Source organism: Fukomys damarensis, unplaced genomic scaffold (assembly GCF_012274545.1).
Source record: "Fukomys damarensis isolate Sample0158 unplaced genomic scaffold, DMR_v1.0_HiC HiC_scaffold_27, whole genome shotgun sequence".
NCBI lineage: Eukaryota > Metazoa > Chordata > Mammalia > Rodentia > Bathyergidae > Fukomys > Fukomys damarensis.
This window is the reverse complement of record NW_022900939.1, coordinates 31,597,407-31,607,802: the sequence shown is the minus strand read 5'-3', so window position 1 is coordinate 31,607,802 and position 10,396 is coordinate 31,597,407. Positions and strand designations below refer to the sequence as shown.

Here is a 10,396-nt window from a genome sequence, read left to right as displayed (position 1 = left end):
TTTTTCCCCCAATTTTTTAATTATTCCCATCCTTTAATGCGTGATGTTCTATGTTTCACACGTGTTTTTGGTTATTTCAGGTAGGAAGGTGATCTAGTCCCTGTTACTATATCTTGGCTGGAAGTGAAACATGAAAGCTCCAACTTAAAATAAATTAAAAATTTTTTTCTTGGGCTGGGGATGTACTCAGAGGTGCCACACCTGCCTGGCAAGCACAAGTTTCTGAGTTCAATCCCCAATACTGAAAAAAAAAATTTTCTTAAAATTAATTTCACATAATCTCCTAAAATATATTCCCTAGGTTTTTTTTTTCTCCTCCTGGGGAATGAACTCAGGAGTTTGTGCTTGCCAGGCAGGCATGGCACTACTGAGCTACGTCTCTGGGCCCATATTGCTAGTCTTTATACAGGAACTAATTAATACCTTTCCTAGTAATGTATATGTACATATATGTTCTTTTCACTGTGAGCCTCTGGAGGGTAGGGTAAAAATGTGAGTTGCAACAATGGTAACTTACATATGAAAAATATGAAAGCTTAACTATTAAATATTAACTTTATTTGGCAGAGGACTTTTAGCCTTGTAGGTCATATAAATGTCAGTGTTCTCATACCAGTAAGGAGACACATGAACTATGAAGACCAATGCAGATACTTGTTTCTTAGTGCAGTCAAGTAAAATTTGTGGTGTTAAATGCGCAGGGCCAGAGAAATGGGTCAAAATAGGTCAGTTTTTTAGACCTTTGGTTTCATAGTGAGTCAGTGTACAACTAATGACTTAAGAGAAGGCATAGTTTTATAGTGTTTGTATCTCCTGAGGAATTGGGTATACAAGTCTATGTTTGTTATGAATGTCTTTTTTGATATTCATTATTCCTTTCTATTTACTAAAAGTACCTGGGTTTTTCTCAGAGATCGTGTAGTTTTAGTGAGCCCATCAATCCAGCCATCTGTTTTCCACATAAAGCTTCAGTTTACTTAGTGCCAAACTGAAGACATTTTACCTAAGTTTAGTCCATTCTGCTTTTGTTCATTCCATGGCTTTGAATCTTGAGCAAATGACTATAGAATAAGACTGGAATCCACTCATGACATCAGTACCTCAGCATTAGTTATACTTCACAGTGCCTCTCGTTACTAGTTCCATTTCTAATCCTGATTCTCCAACTCATAAATTGATTTTTGTTCATATTTGGGTCAGCTGTTGCCAGGGGCATGAGCTGAAAACTGACACTGACATGCAAAATTGCTCCTTATCTTAACCTTGCCTGAGGTGGGTTTTGTTGTTCTTTGAGACAGGGTCTCACTGTATAGTTGACACTGACCTGGAACTCACTATGTAGCCCAGGCTGGTCTCGAACTCACAGCGATCCTCCTGCCTCAGCCTTCCAAGTGCTGGGATTACAGGCATGTGCCACCATGCCCAGCCCTGAGGTGGGGTTTTTATGTGGCCTTTTTAGCTAACCTGGCTATTTGACTACAGGTTCAAAGGAGGCAACTTGTGGAAGATGTCTGACATAACGGTACAAGTTTAGGTTGTACTCACAGATCACGAAGATCTTAGGAAGTAAGTGTAACTTGTGCTGAGAAGGCAATGGCTTGGGTATGTGGTATAAGCAGGTGGTATTCTTTTCCATTTTTAAATTTTATTAGTATTGGCAGTACATAATGATTACATTCATCATGGGGATTTGGTATACATGCACATAACACACCTTAATTCTTTATCTCCTTCCTATCTCTTCCCCTCTCCTCCCTGTCCCTTGGTCCTCTTCCCATTTGCCAAAGATCTCATGACCAAGACATTAAGATTAGTGGCAAATTGAAAACGCATCCAGTAATATATAGCCCAGGTGGTGAGAACTCTGAATGATAGAAATATTTTAGGTTGTAGAATTGAAAATGAAGTGGGGGAATGTAACTTTATGATTTCCACATCTGCAGAAGTGATTTGCGATATAGTGGAGATATCTGAAGGGCAATTCATAAAGTATAAGACAGTGCATAAATGATATGATACTGGAGTTTATTATTTAACAAATTACATTTATGTACTAATATGGAACTAGGCTGGTATAACTGTCATTTCTTTAGGAATTAAGATCTTCATTACCTAAATGTTATTATTTAATTTATATTAAATGAAATTAAAATTTATCAGTCTTCCTAGTCACACAGAGTGCTCAATACCCACACATGGCTAGTGGCTATATTAGTAAAAATCATTAAATATGTAATCCTTTTTTAGTCACATGGATATTTTAATTTTTAAACTAGTGCTTCCTAGTTTAACAAAATTAGAGATGTCTTTCACATGACAGACTTAAAATGTCTTATAATTGTGCTGAAATCCTTATTCTAGATTGCCTTAAGTGGTAGCCTGATGCCCCAGGCCCCCAGATCCCAACTGGCCAAATCTCTCCATACCCCTTATTGCAGCTGCAGAACATTAAGTAGAGGTAGTGGTGAGCTAAATCTGTTTTTTGACCTCAACTCTTTCCCAGAGCTAAACCTGACCAGGCCCAGCGTATATCTCAATCCTGAGGCTATTTACATTTGAAGCGGAACTTTCTGTCTTCCACAGGCACTTGCATTTTTCTTCTATATCAACAGGCACCCTGAGCTCGTCCTTTGGCAGCAGTCACAGCTCCCAAGCAGGGTTTCTGTACAATTCCCAAGATGACTGTGTCCTTTCATCTGAGTCTGAGACCCCAGACTCAGGAGGAAGTCAGATTGATATATTCTAGACTGGTGACGCCTGGGCACTTCTCACATTCTGGTATGAGAAAACTGCTTCTTTAGGAAACATTTTTATGGTTTGCACAAATGCTAACAGACTGCAAAATAGTGATTAGTCTCTAAATGAGTAAATTTTAAAATGGCTTTTTAAAAATATCACATTATGTGAATTTTTTACAATATAAACAAAAATACAGTAATGCAATATATGGATACAGCTAAATGCAGAATGGAAACTTTTTCTCCTCAGGAGGCCATGATGTCCATTTCTAGCAAAAGAAAGAGACTGTACAGGTAGAAACAGGTTGGTTATTATCTTCACAATTTGCCTAGAAATGATCTATAAGTGTATTTTCCCCCTGCTACTTACCATAACGTGTAAAGGAAAGTTTCCTTGTTGGTTTCTACCATATGAAAGATTCTATATTCTATTTTAGCAGGGCCAACATGTGGGAAATATCTAAATTAAATGTTATTACAAAAACGAAACAGTAATGAGATTCTGGGTCACAAAATGAGAATAATATGTAAACAATCTAAAATAAACAAACAAAAAAGGTTATAAAAAAGCTCTAAGTACACTGTAAGCATATAAATTTATTTTCATGTGTATTTTTAAACCATGGAAGTGTCAAAAAATAGGGTCAACTGTGTTAAATTACATTATTGTATAGGCTGCACAGAATCTCTGTATTATAAATATCATAAAGAAGCATATTTCGTACCATATTATGGCAATTTACCCTCAATAAAGACCTTCCAGAGCCCTTTTATTTTGGAATATCCTGTAAACAAAGCACCAAGATGACTGTAGAACAGTAAAATGTTCTCTTGCATTAAAGTGAAGACATCTATTTAATAATAAAAGAAAATGTAGAAAGGTACTTAGAGCTGTTATTTTCTTTTCTTTTCTTTTCTTTTTCGTTTTTCTGAGACAGGGTCTCACCATGTAGTTGAGACTGACCTGGAATTCACTATGTAGCCCAGGCTGGTCTCGAACTCACAGCGATCCTCCTGCCTCAGCCTCCAGAGTGCTGGGATTACAAGCATGTGCCACTACACCCGGCTAGAGCTGTTATTTTCTAAATATACAACATCCCAGACAATTCAAGGCATCTTAATCCCATCAAGAACCAAAAAAAAAAAAAAAAAAATTTTGTCATGCTGTTAAATCCATCATTATGGATTTAAAAACTGGTGCAAATTAGTCAAACGGAACCAACAGACACTGATGTCCAAGTTGGCGTATTGACAACATGTAACTGGTGATCAACAGAGTTTAAAAGATCTTCCCTTTCTTCTTGTTTTTTTCCAAGGTTTTCAGAGTTCTGTTCTAAAATACATTGCTGAGCTTCCCAGTTTGCTTTTTCTTCTTCAAGCTGACAATGTTTTTCCTCCAATTCTTTGTGCTGCGCTTCCAAATTCTTTTTCATTGCTCATGGTACCGCTGGAGCTTAGCTTCAGAGTCCTTCAGTTTTTGAACTTTTTCTTTGACCTTCATCTCAAACATTTGTTCTGTCTTCTTAATCCTGGTTACATGTTCCCTTCTTTCTTCTTCCATCTGTGCTGGAGGACTCTTAGTAAGTTGCCCTTTGTTCTTGTTGTCCACTGCATTGGAAGTCACAGCTGCCAATTTTCTGAATCTGCAGTTCTTGTAGTGCATGTGACATAGTGACATCTTTCAAGTCCTGCATGTGTGTTCATATCAACATATTTCTTAGAATTGTAAAATCACAATGTTCACCATTTTCAACTTCAGCTACACCACAAAGGCACTGCCTTTCTCTGACCCTTTTACCACAAACTTCAATGATAATCTTGCTATCCGCCACAGTAAGAGGTAAGTGGCCTTTTATCTTTTTAACCAGCTGGTTTTCTTCATCATCTGTTTCTGGAAATTCATATATTTTCATTTGATGTTCTTAAGATTTCCTTTATTCTGTTTTTTAAACTGCTGGCATTCCTCCGGTGTTGTGTCAGCTTTGGCAATCAGTGGGGTGATACTTTCTCAAGCAAATGCTTCATAAACTCAATATCCAATGGTTTAAGTCCATGTCCTGAAAAAGCAATGAAATGTAAACAATACTGCACCCTGTTATCAGGCATTTGACCTTTAAGTAATCCTCAAATTTACTATCAATGCAGTTGATCACAGGTTGCCAGCAATTACTATTCTCCACTGCATCTCCAAATCCATGGGTATCAACTGCTGTGAGCAGCAACTGAACATCACCTTCCTTTACTAAAACTTTGTTCCACCTGTAGTTATTTATTCTGAGAGAAGGACCTGGATACTCTGGCATATACAAATCTGTGAGGAATAATGACTTGGTTAATGTTGACTTTCCCAATCCAGATTCACCTATGTATTGGTATGTCATTTTCAGTTCACATCCTTTGCCAAGTCATCAACTTCTACCATAAGTGTGAATTCAAACCCTTTCTTTACTGATTTTCTATAGACTTGATTTGGAAGATTGGCAAATCCCACTTAGCCTTTGAGGTTCTTTGGTCGAGCCATCATAGTGCTGCCGTGGACACTTTTCTGCTCAGTGGCAGTGGACCTCCCACTGACCAACACCCCCCCCAATCCTCCCACCTCTGCCATAGCACAATGCAGACAATAGATTCTCCAAAGCTGCCTACTCCAATTCCACATAGCTGCCCTGCTTACACACATGGTGTGCACTGGCTCTCTGGCCTTTTTCTTAGTGAGAATTTCTAGCTTAAAACAAAAAGAATCCCTCATTCGATTTATATTACATATTAAATTCCAGTTCATTAAAAAAAATGTTGATCCCAAAGATTCCAAGTATTTACAAAGATGACTATGAAGTTTCTTTCTCCAAAAGAGAATACACCTGAATATTGTCTTTCAAAGCAGCCCCTCTGATGTTTGTCCACTTGTTCCACAGCAGCTCCTACTGCCCATGCTGCTTGGGACGCCTCTTGGAGAGTTGCCTAGGGAACCTACAGCCCTCATTTCAAAGTCTTCCATGACAACAATTTTCCTCTCTTGAGCATAGCTATTTTTGAATCAGCCCAAAGCCATCTGGATACACAGTGAGTACCAAACAAAAATAACAAACAGGTACTGATATCTTAGATTAAAAATTAAAAATTGGGGGCCAGGATTTAGCTCAGTGGTGCCGCCACCTGCCTTGCAAGCACATGGCCCTGAGTTCAATCCCTGGTTTAAAAAAAAAAAATTAAAAATTAAAACTCAAAGAACCTAAGTGCCAGGAGCAGTGTTGATTGCTGTCACCTATGTGGTCTTACTTGTCCTCCTCACCTTTGTGAAGGGTCCATTAGCAGACAATGACATTAGCTCAAGCTCAGAGGGCTGAAGAGAGTTGCCTAGCATGATGCTGCCAATTAATTGGTAGATGGGACCCACACGTGGATTTGGTGTAGCTCCAAAGTGCCTACAGAATGGGAGGGAGTAATCACTATCACCTTGAAGGGCAGAATGACCTGAGACAAAAGCCTGAATTGGCTAGTTATGTAGGTGACATTAATCCCTTTCTCATTTGCATTAAGTGCTGATGTGCTTATCAGACTAAACAGCAATGTATTTGTCTGTCTGCCCCCACCCCATGTTGAGGTCCTTGAAAAAGGGACTGTTTTCTTTATCTCCATATCCCTAGCAGCTTATCATTGCCCACATATACTAGGCACTCAGTGAAAAAGTGCTGTTTCGTGGTTGGCTGTACTGTTGGCACATCCCCCTTTTTACCTCCACGTTCAGAACTGTGAAATGAGTAGGTATTTCCAGCTTTAAAGAGTTAAATGAAACTTGTAACTGTTTGTGATGGCTCTACCGAAGAATTCCGAAGCCATTATTTTTTCTTCTTCCCCTAGAGGGATATTTGATGTTAACATTTCTCTTCCTGCCTTCTTAAGACCCAAGACACCCCTCAACTAGGGAAAGAACTCTGCCTACAGAACCAGATGGTCAGGAGTAGTGAATCGAGGGTGTTTCCCAGCATACTGAATAGAACCTATATATTTGGTCTACCTTACCACTTCAACACCTCTTTGGAATTTGACTCTAGTTTTCAAATAAATCTTTGGAATGATCATTAGTGTATTTTTTTAAAAGATACTTTGTTATTGGCACAACATCTTCTGGAAATCTGAAAAGAAGTAAAAGGGAATTTAACATTTCAATTTTTTTGAAGATGAAATGGCATGTTGTCATGGCGTGGGACTGCGTAACTTTGTAATCTTAAGTAAGTTACTAGTCTCAACTGTGATTAATGTAAATTAACAGGTGAACAGTTAGTAGTTCTGGGTAAATAGATAAAGATTGTTTAGTTTAGTAGTTCTGGGTAAATAGATAAAGACTGTTTCACTCCTTGTCTGCCCGAAGGAATGTTTTGAAAACCTTGGGACAGTCAGTAAGCATCTTGGGTATAGACCCCCACCCTGCCTATCCCCTTATAAAAAGGACCTCAGCCCCTGAGTTGGCTCCTCTGGAGCCAGGAGTGCTATCTGGCCAGACTAATAAAGGTCTGTTTTCCAACTAGTCCAGTGTGTTACTTCCTGGGTGATTCTTGCTGCTCACCAAACTCATGGAGCAATCGCTGAGCAATAGGTCCCAGCATTGTGAAGGCCCTTTTGGCTGTTCATGGTTCCCGGAAGTAAGGCCTTGGGTCTTGTGTCTGGAGCCCTTGTGGGGCTGTAGGACTCAGCATCGTGGAGACCTTTCGGCTGTTCACACTCCCACGGAGTGGAAGTGAGACCTTACGTCTTACAATGGTCTACAGTCTGAATGCTGCTGAGTGTTTCCACGTATCTCACCTTTCCTAATAGTGGTAAAAGACCAACATTTCATCATTTTTGGGAAAGAGGAAGAGGCCTGCTGATTCAGAAGACCTTTTCTGCCATCATCCTTGTTCCAAGGCAAAGAGCCAACAACTTTTCCTCTCCTTTCTATCCTAGCCAATACAGAGTAAATTAGGGAGGCAGTGGGCTGGGAATCACAAGTAGTAAGATGCCCTAATCTCTAGCTGCAGTGAAAAGAATGGGGGAGGTCTTGGATCCTAACAAGTGTGGAAGAAGCTTTTACAAATCACCATAGTGATAAAGGGAACACAAGAAGAAGGCAACAAACAGCCACCAACCTTTGTGGACAGGGAAGGAATGGGCAAGTCTGAAATCAAGAAAATGTAGGAAACCTTTGGCTGAGATGGGAAACATACATATGAACATATGATATAAAAGCATTTGAGGACTCTATGTTTCACTAGTGCCAGAAATCTGCTTTACAGAGATCTGCTTATATTATCCCACTAGCTTATAACTTATAACCACATATGCATTCTTGTTTTCAAAATTATAGTAGAGGGACTGGGGATGTAACTCAGCGGTAGAGCACTTGCCTAACATGTGCAAGGCCCTGGGTTTGATTCCCAGCATCAAAACAAAAAACAAAAAATGGAACCCCAAAAGTATTTGAAAGGGAAAATGAATTCTTACCAGCCAAGAGAACGTAACTTTTACTTCATAACTAAAGACAAAAGTTTTCTAATTCCAGTGTACCAAAAACCTCTCCTCAAAAAAACAAAAATCTTCAAGACTACAGAGACAAATCCACACTCTTCCAAGGTAGAGTAATTTGACAATCATTTAACAAATTAGGTCTGGTGGTAGGTAAACAGTACAGATTCAAATCCCAAGCACAAATGACTTTCTCTTCCATGGTTACAGAGTGTAGTTCTTCTAACCCATGCTAATGATTGCATGGGTAGAGAAGAGAGGCCTGTCGTCTTACTTGAAAATCTGAAAACTTGCCTATTATTGCTGGTAGACAGATGCATCACCTAAGTAGAATACTAATATATCACTCTATCACAAAACATGAACATTTGGAAAGAATAATTAAGATAATTTTCTGCTTTGAGCTGTAGATTAATTGATCCAAACAAGTTAGTTGAAATAGTAAGAGAGGTGAAAGTTAAGAATTTCTGTCAGTGGTCTGCCAATACTGGTAATTTATACACACCATAGGCTGGCTCTCTGTTTAACATAACTTTTTCCCAAGGTTTTATTTTATTTTTTGTAATTTTTGTGAAGCATGGGGTCATGTACTACCTAGCTTGTTCGTTTTTCAGGGTTTTATTTTCCTTCAGCGGTGTGGCAGTCTCTGTGAAATTTAAGTTTCTCTTATGCTGCCCAAAGATTAAGGGAATGGCAATAAAACATTCCAATTATTAGATATAATATTGTAAACCCACATATTAGTAAATTTTAAATACATTTACTTTTACCTTGAATATTTAGAAAATTTACAAGAGGGGTGTGTGTGTGTGTGTGTGTGTGTATATATGTGTGTGTGTGTGTATATATATATATGCTTTCATTTTTAGGTTTGTTTGTGGGTTTTCTTTTTTTTTGTACCTGGGATTGAACTCAGGACTTTGTGCTTATGAGGTAGGTGGTGGAACCACTGAGCCAAATCCCCGGCCCTGATATTTAGAAAATTTAAATATCATCAACCACTGAATTATATAAGTGTTTTATCAGTCAAAGATTTTGCTAGCTATTAGGTAAATGAGCATAACTTAACTTTATCGTTTTTGCTAATGAAAATGATTTTAAGCTTTCAAAAAAGAGCTGGTCTATGTCCTCAAGCATAAATCTATATAATTATATAGCATGTATAACAGTGAGGACAACAGCCAGCGTTTGAGTATTTGTATAACAATCCAGGAGAAAACCATTTCACAGATTAATATCTTTTTTTTTTTTTTTTTTTTTTTTTTTTTTTGGTACCGGGGATCGAAGTCGGGTCCTTCCTTGTGCTTGCGAGGCAGGCAGCGGAACCACTGAGCTAAATCCCCGGCCCCAGATTAACATCATTTTACAGATGATAAAATGCAAGGTTTGGAAAGATTAAGTAATTTTAGCCAGGGCAGAGTTTTGTGGTTTGCCTCCAGAACTTTAGCCTTCAACACTAATTTAAAGCTGAAAATAAATTAATTTCCAAAATTTCAGGTACTGGAATTAAAGCATTAAAAAAAAATTAAAACCAATAATGTTTAAGGAAATAAAAATATGGTAGGGAGATAGCTCAGTGGTAGAGGGTTTGCCTAATGTCACGGGCCTGAGTTCAAGCCCGAGCATCGCCAAATTAAAAAAAAAAAAAAAAGAAAAAAAGAAAGAAGGCAATTACATGAAACACAATGCTATCAATAAAAATACGAATGAATGTTTAAGCCTAACACTCAATCTTGTATACCTGCCATGGTAACACAAGAAAATCTGGCCACTTTTGGTAAGTCTTGTTACTTAACGAGGCTTATACAGCTAAATGTACTTCTGAATAACACGGAATTCCCAGCTTCACCATTAACTTTGTGAGTGAGTAGTCTAACCTGCTAGTGAGTTTACAAAATAAAGGTAACATCAAAATACCGAGAGCATTTTATTCATATGCACCCTACTTGCATAAATAAAACACAACACACTTACGCACAGGTCCTACCTTCCTGTGTGTGTTACAGCAAAGAACTAAAGTTCCACTTGCCTGTCCCGGGCTCGGCGCTCGGTGGCCGCGCGCTCGGGTGCGCCAGTCCACAGGTGTCTCCGGAGGACGGCGGCGAGAGGAGTGCGCCAGGCGCAGCGGGACAGACTTCTAACCGCACCCGACCGGG

The 10,396-nt window shown here is 38.7% G+C and overlaps 1 pseudogene; it reads right to left on the bottom strand.

The window, feature by feature from the left end:
• Window positions 1-3,763: 3,763 nt before the first annotated feature.
• LOC104850596 lies at window positions 3,764-4,844 on the bottom strand (annotated as a pseudogene).
• Between the last annotated feature and the right edge of the window lie 5,552 nt (window positions 4,845-10,396).